Source organism: Ambystoma mexicanum, chromosome 1p (assembly GCF_040938575.1).
Source record: "Ambystoma mexicanum isolate Mex_15411 chromosome 1p, UKY_AmexF1_1, whole genome shotgun sequence".
NCBI lineage: Eukaryota > Metazoa > Chordata > Amphibia > Caudata > Ambystomatidae > Ambystoma > Ambystoma mexicanum.
The window spans coordinates 1,248,933,616-1,248,955,402 of NC_090921.1; the positions used below are offsets into that span (position 1 = coordinate 1,248,933,616).

The 21,787-nt window shown below is 41.4% G+C and overlaps 1 pseudogene; it reads right to left on the reverse strand.

Annotated features, from left to right (window-relative positions):
- Positions 1-21,787, reverse strand: part of LOC138452628 (leucine-rich repeat-containing protein 4B pseudogene) — an 889,435-nt pseudogene that overhangs the window by 303,611 nt on the left and 564,037 nt on the right.

Here is a 21,787-nt window from a genome sequence, read left to right on the forward strand (position 1 = left end):
AGCCTGCATTTCAGGAACTGCCTTAAAAAGTACCTTCCACCACATCAAAATGTTAGCAATACACCATTCCGCAATACATAATGAATCTTGTGCATAGACTGTCTATGCAAAAAGTCCTGCTCTAAAACTCCAAGATTTAATTAACATTCTCCTACATGTAACAGCCAGAGAACTCCTTCGAGAAATAGAGCACATCCAAAGTAAATATTTTGGAACCGAAGTTTACTTATAAAATTCAGTAAGTTCAGAAAACATTAGTGAAAGCCTCACAAACTCCAACCTCCTAACAACCACATGCAAAAAAAGAAAAGCTAAGTTTCAAAACACATCTGCTGTAATACATACCAGACTAAGTATGTGTCTGTTGTCGTAGAACATTTTATAAATTATAAAAACACAAATAGATATGGCCTACTAAATAGAGGACAATAGTGAACGGAGGATAGCACAGGGACAACGCACTGGTCTGGGAAGCAAGGCCATGCAGAGCAATAGAGGTTTGAATTCTGGGTGCGTACTTAGAAACCAAGCTCAGGTACAGTATTAGGCATGTTATAAAATACCAAGAAAATAAAATGAAAAAAAAAATGAATCCCAATGGTTCAAATTAGATTTATATATAGCAACATAAAATAAATACAAAATAACTGACCCCTATTGCAATACAAAGCTTGACAATGACCACCAAATGCCATCACAAGCTATTACAATGTAGAAATCTTCCCACTTCCACAAGCTCTCCAACACCTTAACTTGTATGAGAGCATTGTAATCCAAACAGTACACCAATTTCAATCTATAATACTTCAACCAAAAACAGCCAAATTGCCTCCACCTGAATTACTAAAAGGCATTTGTCGCAAAGTAGTGTATTAGCCATTAGATCTTAAAGGAAATGTGGGAACTCTAGGAGTACAACAGCCAATAGCTCAATCATTGATTGAAATAGTTAATGGTGTACCAACAAAAGACAAACAAATTTGGCAACAGCTAGTTGACTTACACAAAGTTAGACAAGTCCTGCAATAACTCAAAGAAGACAATCAATACTACAAAGATATAAACAGAGGAAAGCCTAAGAGAAACCACCGAACTAATTCAAGATTCACCACCAACGGGCCAATTTGAAAGTGTAGATCCTGTAAATGCACCCAAGATTTTAGACCAGTATACAATTTACCCACTATACTCCAAAGACATCCTAGAAGATGCATTCAAAATATATGAAATGTATCAAGCCAAAGGATATCCAATGAGCATATGGGAGAAAAGTGGAGAAGCACGTTCTTTTCTTCTACTCTTTCCTACTGGAAAAGGAGGAAGATATGATGAAAGAGCCATACAAATTACTGCATCAGAAATGTTTGCTGAAGACCCCATATTCAGACAAAATGTAAAATACATTTTCCACCTTCTGTTCGCAAGTGAACTAGCAACTCTGTGGTATGGAGTTGCACACACATTAAAAAACAAGCTCCAATTTTTTAAACATGTCCGTTACCCAACTGCTTCAAAGGATAAAAGACAAAGATGACATTTTGCAGTCAATTATCACAAGTCTCTTGGCAAACATGTCTGGTACAAAAGAATACTGGTTCCAACATCACGCTGATGTATGTTGTATGCTAAGGAACCTAGGCCCACCCACATGGTTGGTTACTTTAAGTTATGCAGTATAGACATTGGATAACTTGCCATGACAGTGATGCCACTGTTGAAAGTTTATTGAAAAATATTTGACCTGCACCATCCTTTCAGAAACCACACAGTGACCTGTGTATACAAATCCTACGCTTCCAAACACATATGTGTGGCAAATACTGCTGATGTAGATATAAAAACAAAGGCAAAAACTATACCAAATGTCGCTTTGGCTTCCCCAGACCAGTTTGCAAAAAAGGACAAGTAACTAGCTTGATGTCTTCTGTTAGTCAGTGTAACAGGCACATAAATCCCCTAAAAACACATGCAACATTAAAAAGGGATGAAGCATCTAAGTACATCAATGATTGCAATGCTATCCTTGCCCTGTTGTGGAATGCAAATATAGACAGACAATGAATTGCAGACAATTCCACTGCAGTTGCAAGACACAAGGCTGAGAAAACAGAGCTAAAGGACATCTGGGATGACATATCATCTGACAAAACACTATCACACAAAATACAGCTTTGGAATGAAAATGTTCTACCTTTAAGAATGCAGGTGCTACAAAGATTCAGACTGTTTAATGGGTACAACCTTATATGGCATATCTGAACACATTGTCTGGCTAAACCTTGGTCCATCTTCATCCAGAAAAAGAGTACTAAAAAAATAAACAAATTCATTGATACATGCTACCCAGACAGAAGTAGTGCTTTAGAAAAGATGTGCCTGTATGACATAGCCCAAAACTTCTCCTACAAAAACAATGTCACACCAGATGAGACAACTGGCAAATATTCAGTCCCGACTTGTGAAGGAAGCCTAGTGAAACTTACCAAACCCAACCTAGTTAATCATATAAAGTTATAATTTAAATCTCTACAACATAGTGAACTTTATGACATGGACCTACTGCAACTCTCTAAACCTTGGAAAAAAACAAGAAAAATGAATAGGGGACCATGACTCATTTGAAGCTGCCTTCAAAGCAAATGAAAGCAGTATAACAATTGTCAATTTTAAAAATACTAAGAAAGGTTGGACAATGAATGCCAACAAGAGGATAAAATTGAAGCTCTACTAGATAACAACACTCCTGAGGGCAGCCAACTTTCCCTTACAGGAAGCCATGAACCACAATCTGAAGAAGATGTGTCAGTGCTCAAATCACAGATAAATGATGAACAACTCACCATTTATCTAGAAGTCACTGAAGACATTGAACATGGTTTTAAACATGACACTAATACTTGTAGCTGTAAAAAGTATAAACCTCTGCTCCTGTATGGAAGTGTTGAAGCTGGTCCTGGCAAATCATTATTAATTAAAATAATCAGCACATTTCTACAAGACTTAACAAAGATCCTTTCATCTGTTGTAACAGCCCCCAGAGGATTAGAGTCCTGCAACATAGGAGGTGTAACTTTACAGCTCACACCAAAACAGATTAGAATACTACAAATCATCAGCAGAAGCTGCTATAGAAGTACACAGAATTCTGAAACAAATGAAAGTGCTCCTGATAGATGACGTAAGCATGGTTTCCAACCTCATGTTGGCTTTAATTCATCTTTGAACGCAAGAGATCCTAACAGACAACCACAAAGAACTGTTTGGAGGATAACATGTTAGTGTTTTCGGAGACCTCCTCCAGTTAACACCAGTGACAGGTCCACCTATTTTCAAAACATTGGTACAGTTGTTGGCTTCCAAACATATCCACATGACAACAACATTCAGTTTGTCAACATCCACTTTGATAAACTTGCAGAAGTAAAATAAATAGGCTCACTATAGCGCATTACCTTCTTTTCAAAAACATGTGAATATGCAGAGAACAGTTTCTCTATCTCTTGCATATGCTATCACTATTCACAAATAGCAAGGTCTAACCCTAGATCGCACATTGATTGACATTGGCAGCAGAGTCTTTAAAGTAGGTATGAGTTACGTAGCACTTTCGTGACGGTGTACACTCAATTGTCTATTCCTAGTTAAATTTGATGAAAACAAAGTTAGCAGTGACATTCCTTGCAAAATAGAATACAACAGGCTATGTTTACTGTACACCCCCATCTAAATATGTACCCTGTACCCCAAAAAGGAAAACATTTAAAAAGGAAATGAATACAAACAGAACCTATAACAGATCTCCCAACAATACCACTAAAGAAACAAAGAACAACTGCTGCCCCATCAAAAATTACAACTACAAAATTGTATAGAACAAAATCAAATGCATGTCCATCAGAAGACAAAGAGACAAATGCCTCTTCTCAAAAAACAACTGCAGGCCCATCAAAGGATGCAGAGACACAACTCTCTGGTCCATTTAAATTCAGCAACACAACTGAAGTCAATTGCTATGCAAATGTAGCAATCCATCTTCTCTTCCAATTGCCACCAATTGTTCACAACATTTACTTAAACGGTTCAGACCAGTTGTGTTTGCAAATGCTCCTCCTTCATAGAAATGCCACAAATAATCCTGATAGCACATACACTATGTCAGTTACAAGCCAAGAATTGGACTACTGTAAAGGAATGGTAAAATTCACCATTAACACACTGGATGATCCACAAAAGTTCCTAATGTCCTTACTACATGTACTGGGAACCAAAAACATTACTATAAATAAAATCTTCCAGATTTCATACATGTGGAAACCTGCATGCACTCTCTGCAACCATGTTTCACAAGAGCACATTCATAATGAATGATGTGTGCATGTATTCATAACAAAACTGAATCCATTCCATTTCACCAGCTTCTGCAGAACGCAAACAATAGCATATTATGCACTTGTTGTAATTCTGTCAATGGCTCCAACCTACAATAAACTCACATGGCCAATGTGTGATAGTAATGCCCCTGAGGTAGAATGCAGATGGTACCAAAAACAACTGTAAGCTTACTAGCTTCACACACAGCCAAGTATCTCTTGGCAACAAAACCTTCACAACAGTGGGCATAATCTATGCCACAACCACTTGAGGCCACTGCATATGCCAAAAAAAGAAGTGATTGGTTTGAATGTAATACTATTCTCAAATCGGCTTAATCCATAGTAGGGGGTTCAGAGCTTCTTACTCTATGGAGAAGTACTTGTATTATACAAAAAGAAGTTTAACAACTCAAAAGTGCCTATCTAAATGGATATCCTAACTTGCAAACAATAACATACCATATTATTTCATCATATGCTTACATTTTATACCCACATGTAGTGAACATTCTTAATAAAAACAATCATAAAACATGATCATATCACATAAAACAAATACAAAAGTAAAAAAGCAACACAAGTACATCTGTATAAGTGGGTCCTAATAGGATGATTTTTCTAAGGTTAAAAACAGTGTCAATAATTGACACTCAGATCCTTAAGCCACAGAGAAATCTGGCTGTTTCATATTCTTTGATATATTCAATAGGTTCCCAACTTGCACAAGTTTCTGTCCCTTATACACGCAGAATGTAGGACATTCTTCAGGGGTATAAAATGTCTTGTGTCGATTATATTCAAAAGAGCTTCTAACATTGAGGGGATACCCTGCAAAAAAGGGACTAATTAATACTGAATCTCTCTATATAGGTCATTTTAATTTAAACATTTAATAACCCTAGCCCCCAAGGGTGCAAAGTATATTTTTAATCACATACCTCTCTGTCTCGTGGAATAATTGTCCCAGAGTCTCTTAAACCTTAAAATTGTTTATAATTGGCAGGTTCCAATTGATTGCGAAATTCTTGCCTCTGTTTTCCTCTAGCTCCCAACCTAGGGCATAATAGATAATCAGACTTAGATGTTTCTAATGTCTAAAATGCCCCCCTAATTCACTTAATTAAAAACATGAGAAAGGGAGAAGTCTTACCCAACATTGGCTGGGTCTTCAATTGTCTGCTTTTTGTAAGACACCTACTGGGAGTTACTGGTCTAAGACACTCAAAATAATTCAGGAGTGATGTTTGTTGTTATCTGCAAATGAAACAAACAAACAAGCCAAAACATTTGTCAGCTACGAAGGTATGTAGAGGTCCCCCAATCCTAACGTGGATCTACAGGACCCCACTTACTTACGTATGCTAATGCTTTTCTCCACTCTATTCTTCTGATCCTCCCAGTGAAATAATGTGCAGTACAGGCAGAACCACTCTTCTTAGGGTCTATCCAGCCTGATACAAAAAGACAAAAAGAGCCCCCACCTCTAGGTTAAATAATTGAATAAGTATTCACTCTGTCTTATGGCCCCTATTTTAAAAGATGGCCTCTGAATACTCACATGGGCCTTCCTTTAGTAGTACGCCAAACTTTCTTAGAATGGAACTCCTTCTGTTATCCAGCAAGAAAATGCAGCGATCGTAAAACCAGCACTTTTCATGACGTCACTGCGTGATCGCGTCGTGACGTCATCGCATATGCGTCATGATGTCATCGCGTATCCGTAAAAAACGTCGGAAAACGTATGGTGCAACGGCAAAATAATGCTCCTATTTTGGTACCCTGGGAACTGTAGTCCCAAGTGTATTAAAACATGTGGGACATCGGAGTAGGGCACATATTTTTCCAAGTGTCTAGATGCTTTATAAAAAGCCTGCTTAATTTTATTAAATTGCATATGATGTTAGATGCCGGAGAATCCTGTGTTCCTATTCACACACAATATTCATAATGGCCTTAATTCCATATCAGCCTTCCCAGGACGCCAAAGGGTGAAGGCCTTCAGGTTTGCTACTTAGTATGGGTTGCAGCCTATATTATATGAAGGATCACCTCACTGGCAGTACTATATGTAATCAATAATTGTATTTTAAACGTCCCCAGAGACTCAAAGAGGTTGGTTGAAAAAGGCATTCAGCCTTAGGGGATAATCAATGTTTCATTATATAGTGTAGCTGTTATCTCATGGATCATCTACATATAGAACAACCATGTTTCTTTTCCAAAAAATGTTTCACAAGGGGGGTCTGTTCTACTTTGTTTTTTATACAACTTTTGTGCTCAATCATCCTTGTTTTACATTTTCTGTTAGTCTTGCCTATATAGATCTTCCGGCAAGGACATTTGATTAAGTAAATTACATTACTGGTGTTACAATTTGTCTGTTCACCGAGTTTCCACATTTTATCCAAACCCAAATCAACATTCTGAGTTTTTGAACTTTTTTCCACTAACCCACCCTTTCCATTTCCTCTTTTGGCCACCAAATAACCCAAATGCATTTTCCACACTTTCTCCTCACTCTGCTATCCGCGGACACCGGTGTCTGTCCGCGGATCCAACATGTCGACCGCTTAAAAAAATCTAATGCACCTCACACTACGTGCATTTCTGAAGTCCACAGACATCGAGCCGCTCACCTGATTGGTCCAGAGGCTTCTACAGACCCAGAATCAGGAAGTGAGTCTGCAGGCCGGACCCAGAGATCACAAATGTTTCTTTTACCTATTTTTGCCATTTAAAAAAAACAACTACTGGACGTATTTACACCGAATATAGAAAAGCACGCTTTCTGGACTAAGCCACCGCTCCTAGCGCCAGTTTGGGCTGCAGGCGCGAGAAACATTATTTTACCATTGTGTCTATGAGGATTTCCATACATTGTGAGAGCCCCCTATAACTTTGCTCCCCCTGGACGAACAACACCAAACCTCGGTAAAATCGTTGTGATGGGGCCATATAATTGTTTTGAAAAGTTTGCTGAGGATTCATTGAGGGGTGGGAGGGGCAAAGTTATAAGCTGCCCAAAAAGTGCTCTTTCTATGAGTTGTGTTCCTAAACCATAACTATAGGGCTGTTACCGCTGGCCCTGTAACATACCAATCCCGGAAGCAGTTGCCGCCATTCAAACTCCCCACCATTGCTTTGATTTTTTGCACATGATTGAAAATGGACAAATGTGATTTGATTGTGAATGAATGAATGGTACAACTGTGATGCAATGAAATGGGAGTCAGATTGCTTACATAACTGGTGTCATTATTTGTCTAGCCCTGTAGCTTGTTTATGTTCTTTGTCTGGATTGAATAGAATTGCATATAAATAAAACACACTCTTTTGAAGTTGGGTTCCTGGGGGTTCATGTTGCATGTCATTCTGCATTTACTGTTATTATATAGGGAAATCTCTTGCAATACCGACCAGTTGATTAACCTTGCAAAGGGAAAATACCCTATCCCTGTGTTATAAATTCCAAAATGTGACTGAAAAAAATGACTAGACACTGACATTAGTAAAACTGAATTTAAACTGTTTAATACATTATGGCATATTACATAGGTGGGCACCCATGCTGGTAAACAAATACGTGTTTTCTTCTATTCCTAGCATGTTTGGGCAACCTCACAATAAAATAAAAAGTGCAGAGAGGCTCTGAGCAGCGAGCTGCAGGCAGCACCCCGTACCTCCTTTCAGTAAGAAAAAGGGGATACGGGCAGTGCTTACCTTGTAAAAAAAACAAAAGTGCCAGGGCCCATATATTTTCTAGCACTCCTGTGATACAGACGATGGGCACCACAGCTGCCACCACGCATAGCTGATCCCCATTGTCAATAAATTTGGGGTTACACTGCAGCTCTCGCACCTGCTCATTATGGTTTATGGATGCCCTGACTATCATCACTTCATAATTAAAGTGAGTCTGAGACCATAAGTGCCGGGGCTCAGAAATAAGTGCCAGGGCTGAGCAAACACCCCCACAAATGAAGCACTGGATTCGGGGAGGCGAGTGTCCGATAAAAGTGAAGTAGAGGGGAGGTTTTTATACAGCCAAGACTCCCTCACCACTGTTGATCGACTTGTGTATGATGAGTGACCTACGACTATTCAAGGGTCACTGGGCAGAGTTTGAGTACTATTAGACAGGAAGCCAGACAGGAATTACATATGTGAAGGAGCATTGATAAACACAACATAGGTCTGGGGAGGAGAGTTTTATCTGCGTAGCATGCAAGCAGAGATCTGTGGCCCTAAGGCTAGGGAATCTATTAGGGATGTTTGGCCAAATAGTATATTTGCTAGAGAATAGAGAATGACTCTACTTTGCCTAAACATGTTTCACTGACAAAATGAAAAAAACAATAAATACCTCAATCTGTAATATACAATCAATGTTATATAAAAAAAAATAATGTGTTTAAACGTTAATATAAAAAACAATAATTAGATGTTAGAACATTTTTTGAAAACCCCAATGCATATGTAACAAAAACGAATTGATAGCCATGTTTGACCTGAACTGGTAGTTGCTTAGTTTTGAAGCAAAATCATTCCCAAGGAGTATTCGACTTCTCTGATTTTTACTTCTGGCGTTAGGTAGCTTTAGAAAAATGCATCAAAGAGCCCTCCTAACATGTCCGCTTGTGCTGCCTCTAGGACCACTGGCCTGAGATCCCCTGACTATTCCAAGGCCTGAGGCCTTTCAGTTGGTTGCATATAGCATGCCACTCTACCCCTCAGAATGCAAACCACCCTTCTCAGGCTAACGTTTACTGGGCAGTTGGTGCTCAGATGATGGTTCATGGTTGTGTGTCAATGTATGCTGTTAATGTTTTTGATATGATGTTCGTTTGTTTGGGACCTTCTCTGCTTGGTTTCATTATACCATCTCAATAAATAAATTGGACTTCTGCCAGTTCCACGCCTAGCCCTCTTTAGCCATTTCTCCTCCTTCATTCTCCTCCTTTCCCTGTTCACCCCTGACCATGTTTCTAGATGAGTCTGATTTATGAAAGTCTCATCAAAGCAGGTTCTCCCCTGTTCATCCAGAACCATCAAGAACCATATCTACCCCCTTGCTCCAGTCTTGGCAAATTTCTGCAATCGCTCTTTTGCCACTGGAAGCTTCCCTTCCCCCCACAAGCACTCCCTTGTGCACCCCCTTCTAAAAAAGCCCTCTGCCGATTCTTACTGTCTGGCAAACTATCGCCCGATCTCCATCACTCCTTTCCTTTGGGCAAACTCCTGTAAAAGCTGGCCATCTCCCAGTTTAATCTGCATACTGAATCTGTTGGTTGTCTCCACGACCAACCGGTCGGACTTCAGAACTGCCAGAAGCAGGGAAACTGCTTTCATGAACAGCCGTGAAGACTTGTTCTCTAATTATGACTCTAACCTTCCTTCTGTCCTCATTCTCTTCTATCTGTCCTCCACTTTCGACATGGTCAACCACGCCATCTGGCTCAATTGCCTCTGTGACAACCTGGGTATCACTGGTCATGTTGACATCCTTTCTCACCGACTGACCCTCCTAGGTCCAACTTGCATCTTTCCTCTGTTCTCTCCCTCTACTTGTGGTTTTCCCCAGGGGTCTAACCTGTCCCCTGTTTTTTTCTACCATTACCTGGCACCTCTTGCCCACTGCATCGCTACATTCTGCTCTAACTTTCAGTGTTATGTGGATGACACACAGCTCTCCTTCAGGCTCCCTGCCACTCTGCTCCTTCTTTCATTCAAGTCTGTCTGGCCACAATTCAGGAATAGTGTGGCACCAATGACCTCTGCCTTAATGCTAGTAAGACTGAGATCCTCCTCATTGGGACATCTGCTCCCTCCTTTCCTGTCTCTCTCTGGCCCCCCCGGGACCTTTTCCTAATCCTTCCTGTGAGGCTAAGAATCTTGGTGTCATCTGGGACTCCACTCTCTCCTTCTCTCCTCACATCTCTGACGTCTCTAAGAAGTCACACTATCAGCTGCACCTCCTCAAAGGTATTCTGCCTTTTCTCACTTTCCCCCAGAAGCCCACTGTGTCCAGAGCCCTGGTACTCTCTAGGCTGGACTATTGCAACAGCCTCTTTCTAAATCTGCCTGTCTCTACTCTTTGACTTTTATAACTTATCCAGAACTGGACTGCACAACTTGTCCTTGGCCTCAAGCCAAGGGATCATATCTATCCAGCTCTGAAATATCTCTACTGGCTCCCTGTGACTGCAAGGATCAAGTTCAAGACCCTCTGCATCGTCCAGAAGGCTTTCTGGGGCTTTGGTTCACACTACCTTCAACTTTCTCTTCCTAAATATCTTCTTTCTCGAGCCCTCCGCTCATCTACCTCCAACTCTGAGGGTCAGATGCTTCTCCAAGCAGAGAGTGGATGGAAGATCCCTTTCCTCAGCTGTGCCCTCCCTCTGGAACAGCCTCCCTGCCTCTATCAAACTTGAACAGAACCACCTCCAGTTCCGGAAGCAACTCAAGACCTTCTTTTTCACTCCTGCTTTCTCTTTTCCTCTCCCTTGCTGATGTCCCTGACTGCTCCGCGCAATGGTGACCTGACCATCCACTGAAACTCGGGCCCAGGCTCCTGCATGTCCAGTTGCCCTTGCACTGCCTCCGGGAACCCCTAGCACTTAAGGATCTGTATCTGCAACCCTACAGTCCCTTGTCTCTCTGCACCTATGAGCCACTCCTTGGCAGCAATCTTTGAGTTACCTGCACCCCCCCACCCCTTGTCAATTTTCCACTTCCCTCCTCCCCACACTTGCGCAATCTGAATGACACAAGGCCTAGTAAGATTGTTGTTGTGTCTTCCTTCTGCCCCCCCCCCCCTTGTCTTGTTGCGCCTAGAAACACTAATGAACAGGCGCGTATGTCACCCTTACCCTCTCAATTATTTTGGGCTCCTTCGATATGGTTGGTCACTAGCACTGATTTGGTAAACTGATTAGGCCCCTCCACTGAAAATGTTCATCAGCCATGACTGAACGTTAATCATGCCGTTTACAGTTACAGTGTATGGCTTTTTACCCCGTTTTTCTCAAACAATGTGCTGAAAAATGACATTGTTTTAAAATGTTCTTGGGGGTGATACTTTGGGGGAGATACTTTCCGAACTCTTCGTTAATGATTTTGGAATCCCTCACACTTTCTTGGGGGGATTTTTAGGAACCTCGCCAGAAAATAGTCACCAACCTTGACTGACTGTGATATATTTAGAATTCTGTCGCACGCTCCCGTGTTGTCCAACGACCACCCCGGTCCCCCTATCCCCAGCACCAAAAACTCCCTCTGCCACCGGGCCCTGCACACAGGTTGTGTGACAGTTTTGTGGGGCAACTAATCATATCCATTTTGTTGGAATATGTTTACTTGACTGTGACAATTGGTTTTTGGTGACCCATAACCTTGCCTGTCAGTTTGTGGGTGGCTGTGGCGACCAGTATGTTTTTGGCATGCACCGTTTGGGATACAGGAGGCGGGGGTGCTTATTCTCTCAAACACCTGTTATTCAGAGGTCTCATTATGCCTTTTTAAAGTGGAGCACAAAACAGTCCTCTGCCTGGAGTATCTTTTGGACAGGCTGTCAATGAATAATTCTAGCCATAGTCATACCCGATTCTCTATTCACATTAGAAGTGCAGGACTGCAAGTACCAGAATGCAAAGGAATAAAAACAGGACTCAATGAATTACAGCCACCATGGGACATCATTAGACCGTCAATGTTAATGCTACGATGCAATGGTCCACACGTAAACACATGTAATGCTTTGAGGGTTGGCAAAAAAGAGAAATTCCACAAATTTTGCATAATGTACAACACACCTCACTGGTGTACATTTTGTTGTTATTATTGCGGGCCAGCTCAGGGGAAGCAGGTGTTATCCATGTTGCTCTTATTTTACCTGTTGGTTGTATTGTCCACTGCCACACCATCCATTGCTTCATAATTCTGATGAAATCTCCTCTGTCATGCCCAGAAACATCCACCTGAAAATAGAGAACCTGCCTCATTATTAACGCCACGTGGAGCAGGGGCATCAAGAAGCGCTGGCTGGTATGGATATCATCTGCCAATGCGCTCTTCCAAAGGAATCAAAATACAATTTTCTGAATTACTATACATTTCTATACTTGGCGCTAAGAGGAATCGGAGTGGTGAGTTAAGCAGTCACTTAGGCACATTATTTTCCATGGTGAGGAGCACTTATTATTATCGCTTTATAGACCTGCAGCGAGGGCTTTACTGGGCATTATGGGTCCTGAAGACCGAGCTTATCAAGGTTTGAGGGCCCATAACGACGTTACGGCCCGAGGGTGAGGTCTATAAAGCTATTGGAACCCATGGGCAAAAACACAAAAAGTTTATGTAAAAATATATATTTTTAAAATATTTGTTTTTCTGGGGGGGAAATATTCCACATGCAATATTTAAGTTCATAAAGGGGCACAGTAGGGGGGATGGAACCATGCCAACAGAGGGAAGGGGTAGCAGGTGAGTGTGCGACAGAGCACAGAAAGTGGACACCGCAGGAGTACAGGGAAGGCAAGCGAGGACCACGGAAGAGTGAGGGACAGCAGAGAAAGGATAGTTGAGGCATGTGAGTGAGTCCACAGTGATGAGGGAGGGGGCACAGGGAAGGTAAGTGAGGAAGCATAGCCTGAGGTGTGTGCTCAGGCTCACTGAATGGGGGGGAGTTAGCAGGGCCGGCCTTAGGGCAGGGCGGGCTAGGTGACCGCCCGGGGCACCGTACCCCCCCAGGGCACCACTAACCCCCTGCCAAGCCAGCTCAGGGGAGTCATTCAAGGGCTCCCCCGAGCTGGTGTAGTGGGAGAAGGCGTGGCAGGTGCCCTTTTCCTATTAAATGCACCCACCTTGGGCCTATTCAATAACAATAGGGTACTGGTGATCAGCACCCTATTCACATGATTACCTCCTCGGTCCGACGCGGGAGCGAGGCGGTTGGCATTGGAATAGGGCACTTATGCATTAGCATGAACACCCTATTTCAGTGATTTATCTCCCTGCTAGGCGCCAGAGCAGGGAGGTAGAGAAAATGTGGGGTATCCTGTACACCCCCACCCTGATCATGGGCATGCAGGGAGAGGTACTAAAATATGTGCAAGGTGCTGCTGCTGCTAAGGCCGGCCCAGCGAGTGAGGGACAAGTAAAGTGGCCCCTCTCTGATTTCACTGCGACCCCCCAGCCGTCATCATGTCTCTTGAGGATTGCTGAGGGGCAACGTGCTCGTCTTGGAAGGAAAACAACATGGAGCAACACAGGTTCAAGCCCCGGTCTGTGCTAAGAATCTTCTGGGTATTAATATTAATATATTATAAATAACCAACCAATCATATCATATCATGCATTGAGAGAAAGCAAAAAAAGCCTGGTATTTGTAGGCAAATGTTATTTTAAAGAAGGCCACTAGAGGGGGGTGAAGCACTGTTAGTGCTCGACTTTCCCAGCTACAAAACCAGCAAAGGCCAAAATTGCGGACTATAATGAAACTACAAGCTATACCATTTCTTATAGCCTGCAAATTGACCAATAGGAAAAGCGTATTCACCAGCCCAGGGTTCTAATACGGGGTAGTGTTACTGCCATACACACTGCACAATGGATCAGAAAATGTGCTCTCCTGTTCATGCACACCACTGCTGTGAAATCGATAGATCGCTTTACATAGGGCCTCATTACGACCTCGGCGGCAGCCATGCCGCTATTGGCGGCATGGCTGCTGCCGAAATCGCGTCCGGGTCTGGGTTCCCAGAATGAGGAATTACCGGGCCATTCCCAGTTCAGAGGGCTTGGTAATTCCTCCTTCTAGAAACCCGGACCATGACCTTCCCCTTTCCCATTTCAGCCCCTGTAGGGCTGAATGGGAATGGGCGAGGGAGCAAACAACGGGCCGATTACGAGCGGCCCGTTGTTTGCTCCCTCCTCCCCTCGCGGGACCCGCTCTGCATGTTTGCCGAAACCATACGTGCAGAGCGGGTCCCGCAAGGAGACCTCGTAATCAGGCGGGACGGGATTGACGGCACCGGCACCTTTACCGGCTCCGTTAACCCCGTCCCGCCTGGGTTATAATGATGCCCATAGTGTTGTTCATGGTCGGCGTTAGTCATGGCATGACTGTTTATAGGCAGAGATTTTTAGTACAGGCACTACAGGTACTAGCAGGGGTATCTTCAAGGTGCAGGCCAGTAAATCTGCCTACCAATACCGTCAGATATGGACAGGACTGCAGGGAAAGTGCTATTCTTCTTAGACAGGCCTGTGACTCTGAAAAGCTAGCGGGGCTGGGGCAGAGTGTATTCAGTGCAATGGATCTGTGCTGCCAATGCAGATTGCCCTTTCACTCATCTGTGTACTTTGAGCATGCTTGTGCACTTCTTTAATTTAATGATTAAACTCGTTGTTTGTGACTCCTTTCTGAGAACATAGAAGGCCTCTTTGAATATTTGGCTACCTGAAGCATTATGATTTCGTACAACAGTAACCCCAATACGAATTACTTTTTCTACAGCACACACTACAAACTGAATTGTAAATTTCAGCTGAATTAATAGGTGCTCCAACTACAACACCAATCTAATAGCAACATATTTTCTTGTAAGTACCCTTAAATTACTGGAAGTCTGTTACTATACATATACCATATACAATCCTGTACATAATTTACATATAGCATTATATCTGTGACATCACTACTCACATGTAATCAGTGTTAGAAATATACCAAAAACAAGTAGTGGAACTGTGACCCCAGCGGGCAACATAGTAAGCAGGAAGGGAACACAGTGCAACACTTTTTTCAAGGTTTGGAGCCATGCTGACTGACAGCAAATTGAGTTGAAACAGCTTTCAGTTCAGCTGTAACTGCCATTGGGTAGTAAGGTGGAGCAGTGTGCTTTAACTTCATAAAGAACTGTTCCGGAGTGGTTGCAAAAAGTAGTGCAACTGTTACCGGTAAAAAATAAAAGTAGTAGAACGCCGCTCGAGACTGTTCCTACTCACTTCAACCACTGCATATAATACGAAAACGAATGCACCATGCTGAAGTAATAACTAATTAAAATTGTCTGTGTGATCGCAATGCCTGCGCAGAGTCAGCTGACAGCATCTTTAATCAGCTGTAATGTTATATTAATTGATTCTAAGACATGGTGCTTGGCTTCTGGGTGCTGTTTGTTTGCTCAAGGGGAGTTTTGTTTAGGGAAAGGGGTAAGAGCCTTGGGTAACAATGAAGAAGGCAGAAAGGAACAATCAGGGAGAACAATTTAATAAACGTGGAAATGCGTGAAAAGAACTGGAAAAACAGTTACATGACACTGGATAAGTGCAGGAGAATGCAACTAAGATCATTATTGAAAGACACATGAGGAGTGAAAGTGCAAACATGCATAATAAAGCTTTAAAAGAACAGCAGAAAGTGAGACAAAAAGAGAGGGAAAAAGAAAATGTAAATAAGAAAGAAAACTCCAGTGATAGCTGTAAGAGTAAACATGAATACTGAAAAATATGGAAATGGAGATAATGGAAATAGGTACAGTGCTATAAGTAGAGAGCAAATTTGAGAAAAAAGAAAGAAGACACCAGAAAATGCAAAATGGTTGAACATGAGTGCAGTGATATAAGAGTGAGGTTTATGGCACAGGCACGTGTGTCATATAAAGTACAAAATATATCCTATTCTATCAGAAAATACTATTCCTGTCACACCAGAACTACAAAACCATTTTGAGGTGTTGTGTCTCTACATAGTCATTAAACTCATTGCTATCTTGAAATAAATTTAACAAACAGATTTGGGGGATCTTTATTTCTTTCTTTAAAGTTTTGTAATCCGCTAAATGTGTACAAACTTATTTAAGTGCACTACGAGTTCAGAAAATGGCATGAGGCCGGAAGTGGAGAGAGAAGATGGAGACGAGAGTATAAATAAACAGGTAAAAAACGTTGACAGCAATCAAGTGAGGGTACGGAAACCCAAGCATTACACACTTGACAGTGATTATCAACAATACAGTCTGTAGTTGTGGAGGCCTTGCAGAACAGTAGCACATTCAGAAACATCATACATCCTAAAACGGAGTCGGTCCGATTCGAGACTAAGAACTTGTAGCCGGAGCCAGCCCTTGGATTTGCACGACCGTGGCCAGCAAAAGATGTGCAGGCTGACGTTATTTGCATGAATATTGACAGCTGTGATATTACAGCAAACAATATCACAGAATGAGTCTTTAATTGGCAAATGTATTTTGGGAAGTTCAATTAAAAACACTTTGCCAGGAGTAAGGCAAAGACAAATGTACTGTGGTGTCCAGTATATGAATTGTCACTGGTAGTATTTACCTATGTGGCAATATCAGGAGTGGGGCTTTTTTTAAGCAGCGTTAGAGACTTCTAATTTTGGCAGATAAAGCATTGTGTATATATTTGGCCATATTGTCCAAACTAGCTATATGGTTTTATTTCAGAAGCTACAGATTATTTTGACTGGCAAGAAAAAAATTCCAAGCAAGTTTCAATTATGTCATGTCATGGCAGGGATTGGGCCTGGGGCAGGTAGGGTAGGTTGCGTATACTGCAGGATGGCCTTATAGTGCGAAAGAGTCTATTTACATGGGAGGTCTTGATGCAGTGAAAGTAAGCAATTTCACAGCTCTTCAAATGTTAACAAATTTAACAGGACTCAAGTCCTAAAAAAGAAGGGGCTCAATAATAGAAGCTGAGTACATGGGGGCAGGAGTGTCATGTTGCATCTGTGGAGATTCTGCAAAGTAATTGCACGGGGGCAACCAAAAATGAAAAATACAGATTGAGCGCTGTGCTCCTTTAAATCACTGGATTTTGTAGGATTTCTATCTCCTCACTTGTTGGGCTCAGGATCAGTGATATGTAAATATGAACCTTTCAAAATGATCAAGTGCAGCTTACTTCAAACTTAGAAGGAAGCCTCATCAATATATCTTAATTGAAGGGGTTGAGCAGGCTAAATCTGTTTGGCAACTGTGAGAATAGCAGGGGAAAGCAGGTGACTCTGTAGCAGAATGTTGCAAAGGCAACTCAGCAGGTTAGGTGACTGTTTCTGAGATGTTATGTTTATATATTCCTGTAAATCATATGGCTTTTTTCCTCTTCCTGCTGCAAAATGTGCTATAATATGTGATGTTTCGACCAGGAGATGGGGACGACTCCTTCGCTTGACATAGTGTGGGAACGTCTACACCCATATTGAAAATCAAAACCTGGCACCCATGAACACATGCACAGTAAGTGAACATAACTTAAAGTGAAATTTACACATTTAGTTCAATTGCCTTTTCCCCTCGGAAGAAAGTGCTGTTGGGTTTAATGCAGCCCCAGCATCAAATGAACTGAAAGGCCATGTTAGGCCCAAAATGTGCAGAAATACCTTCTTGTCTTTGGAAGGCACACTGACAGACTGAAAAACATCAACAATGTCAACACTGCCAATGGGCCTAGTGAATTGTAATGTATGTACTTGTGTAGTTGATGCAAGGAACATGTGAAAAATGAAACCAAACTGCAGAAGGGAATTGGAAAGGCGCATTGTTGACTGACAGACAAAAGGCACCATTTCACTTGCAAATGTCACACTTAAAAATGCTGTGTACATTGAAAATAAAATTTTCAAAATGGGAATTACATGCAATAGTCAAAGGTCAAAACCTGAGGCGTACTTTACATTATAGTGGATGGCATGTTTTAAGTACAATCTTGCTGACACAGAGAGCAAAAAATAAAGGGTAACTCCGAAAACACAAACCATTAACATGAAAAGGAGTGTATTTGCAGCTTAAGAACAATGAATACATGGGAGACAAATCTTCATCGCCAGATTCATTCAAAAATATGTGCCACAGTGTAAAATGGACTTTGATGGCATGATGCAAGATATTAAAAGGCTTCATGTTTAAAAGGAATAAAAACATTTTAAAACATCAATTTCTAGGCACTTTCCCCAACAGAGCTAAAGGACAAGCTTTGCTTTTCCCCCGTTATCTGAAAATCTGTTTTGGGGAGTCAACTTGTGCTGGACTGAGGAGTCTTTTTTTGGGGTGGAGTCATGGCATCTTGGTAAATATTGGCAGCTCTAATGGTTGAACTCTGTAAAATCCCAACATTTCAAGAAACTGTGTGGTCCTTCTATGGGTTCACTGGGGGCGAAGGCCTGCAATGAAGACTGTCACATGATGTTAGAGACCCACCTGGCCAGAGAGACAAGATCACTTCAGCATCCACTTAGCTTGGACTTTGACTGTGCAAGAATGTTGATGGGCTTTATGGCCGGCAGAGTAAACACAGGAAGCAGATGTCCAGAGCCCATGTTGAGTGGGGAAATTAAACTTAATGTGCAATCTAAGTCAGAATATGCACATATGGTTAGAGTTTGCCATACATTTGAATTTAGAATCATACTTTGTTCATTTTCTCAGGAACCATAAGTCACTTTGTAATGGGTTAATTATCATTAAAAAGCTGATGAATAGACCTACCTATTGGTTTAACACTTAAAACCTTGGGAACAAGAGTTACAACCTAAATTATGTTTTTAGATACCCAGAAAATGTCAAAAAGAGGTGCTTCGGGGAGGTGGTACTTAAAAAATTAGATGTCTGTATAGAAAATTGCATGTTGATAACTGTTAGAATTTTTCTGAATTAATCCTGAAGAAAATGTACATGCGCAACAGCATGCTGAGATCAGACACGTTTCATCAGAACTGGCATGGGCAGACAATTTTAGTCATCTAAATATGTTTATGCTTAACTATGCCATTTAGTGCCTTTTTTTAAAGTGCAAATTTTGAAATGTAGCAAAAAATAAATGCAAGTGGGTGGACTAATCCCCTCCCAATTCGGCCTTGGTAAACTGAAGAGGACAATCATAGAAAAGATAATTGTCCAATCAAAACTGATGACCAATAAGCATGCATTTGATAACTTAGACATTTTGGGGGATGGTAAAAGATTCATAAGGAGACTCACAAGGGAAATCAGGGAGAACTGCCAGAGTAGCGAAGGAGAAGGATTGACTGAAATCATCTGGGTGGAACTGCTAACTGCAAAAAGGTTCAGAGGCTGAGGATCTTTGAACAAAAGAGGCAGAATAGAAGGGAGACAGGAGAAAATCCATGACTGATGCTGGATTTTCGACCAGATTCCTGTATTGTATCTGAAAGATGACCTGACTATCTTTTCCTATGTGCAAACACAGAGAATATTATGGCCCTCATTACAAGGTTGGCTGTAACCCGCCGGTGCTACCGGAAGGTTGCTGCCAAACCTGTAACACCGATTCTGGCCCTTGATATCCCAGTGCCACCAGGATATCACAAGTTGCGGCGGAACGATAAATCCCCATTCCCATGAAATCATATAGTACTCCATAGGAATGGGGACACTGAAGCACTGGCATTGTAGCTAACTGTGCTGGTGCTTCAGTGGGAGATATGCCCGTAGGGGCCTGATTTCCCAGCAGGTCAGGCCTGCCGGGGGATTTGTGGCCTCTGTGGGCATTCTCATAGTATGGCGGTCCGGAAAGGGTGCTGGTACGTTGCTATTGACACCCTTATTTCTGTACTGCCATACTCATAATTAGGCCTCATGTCAGTTAACTTGCCCAACCTACTTGTCAACTAAGCCTAGTCCTGTAAGAAATATGGACTAAAAAGTATTATCATAATTTACTCAACCCAGACGCATCACAACACATGTAATTGATTACATTTCTGCATACCATATTTCTTATGTAATTATCATTTTTCTCTTTTTATTTTCTCTCTCTTTGCTTCTCCTCATCCCTCTCAATCCTACCCTGAACCCCAAGCCTATATCTCTGTTGATATGATGTACCCAATAACATTTTGAATACATACTCTCAATGCCCATGTATTAACCACCTTGGATTGAACTATGACTTGATGTGTTTGCATTTCTATGGAACTGACTTCTTTACTACAATATTGCTAAAAAAACAACAAATTATTGTAGCATATGTAATAAGAGATATGTGCATGCCCTGATTTGATAAAGGCCCAGCAAGCCGAAACACGTGTCATCAGAAGGGGGCAATTGAATAAATTGTGACTATTTACCAATTTTGGAAACTATATTGTTGAATGAATTATGATTAACTAACAACTTTGGAAACAAACAACACAGTCAGACGTATGACTGTGTGGAATAAATATCTTTACATAATACCAAACTTGGTGCAAGTCTCCAGAAGAATTTCTTTTCTCACATTTTTGTACACCCAAAGGTGGTACCTAGCTTTCCTCCCACCAACTCTGGGGAGACGCGACAATTACTTGAAGTGAGACTGTTAGATAGATGGGCCACTCCCAAAAAATAAGGGACTCTTGAGTCATCAGCGGTAGACCGGTCTAAGGGAAAGCAAACTAAACTTTTTCTTAATTATCTTTATTAATTGTGATCCCATGAATATATCTCACAGTGAAAAAGAAAAGGAGCATTGGCCTTTAAAAAAAATGTATCAACTCCAGAACAATAACCTGAGAGAGGAGATTTGCAAATAACTTTTCTAGCAATGCATAAAAGACGCACAACTTTTAAACCCAACAATCTATAGCAAAATATTCCCTGGAAAACAATACCCAATATGAGACATGCACTTTGATGACACTTTTATGTGGTCTTGTGGGTATGAGTCTGCACTGGGAGCATGCCGACCTAGGTGAAATGCTAGTAGCCAAACATTTGAGCAAGATTGCCAGCCTCAAAAACACACCATGGGATTGTGTCCGCCCTCTGAAAGAATTGGGTGGATGCTGTCTACCCACGTGTAGTCTCACTTATGCCATGAAAAGCTGCACATGGAGACAACGATGGAAAATAACCTCTCCAGTCTCTGGGATTGGAACCTCACTTGCCACATCCTGGGAAAATATTCATGGCTCACTCACCCTCTCATAATTTCCCTTCCTCATATCTATGTTTGTCTTTCAAGAATACTCTGTTTTATAAAGATGACTTGAAAAGTGCACAAACCATAGTAAGGTCCTCACATAAATATATAAATCCTTATAGGAATATGTTAGGCAACATGTGTACAATTATGGCATTATTCCCCCAATTTTGAATGGGAGACCATAAATCCCAGAATGCAATTCAGCAGAAGGCAAAATATGTCATTTGGGTTTTGAAAATGTACTTTCAAGACTTAAAGACTTATAACAAAGGGTAATGTGTGAACAGGTTGTGTGTTTGTGTTTCAATGTTTGACAAATTCAAACTTCATATAAAATGTGATGAAAATATTACTTTGTCAAAATTGGCACTTTTCGGTGAGTTAAATATGAACATCTGAATATAATGTAGTTTAAAACAGTTCTTTGTCATATAGCTTAATTTATATACAGAGCGGGGGCCACT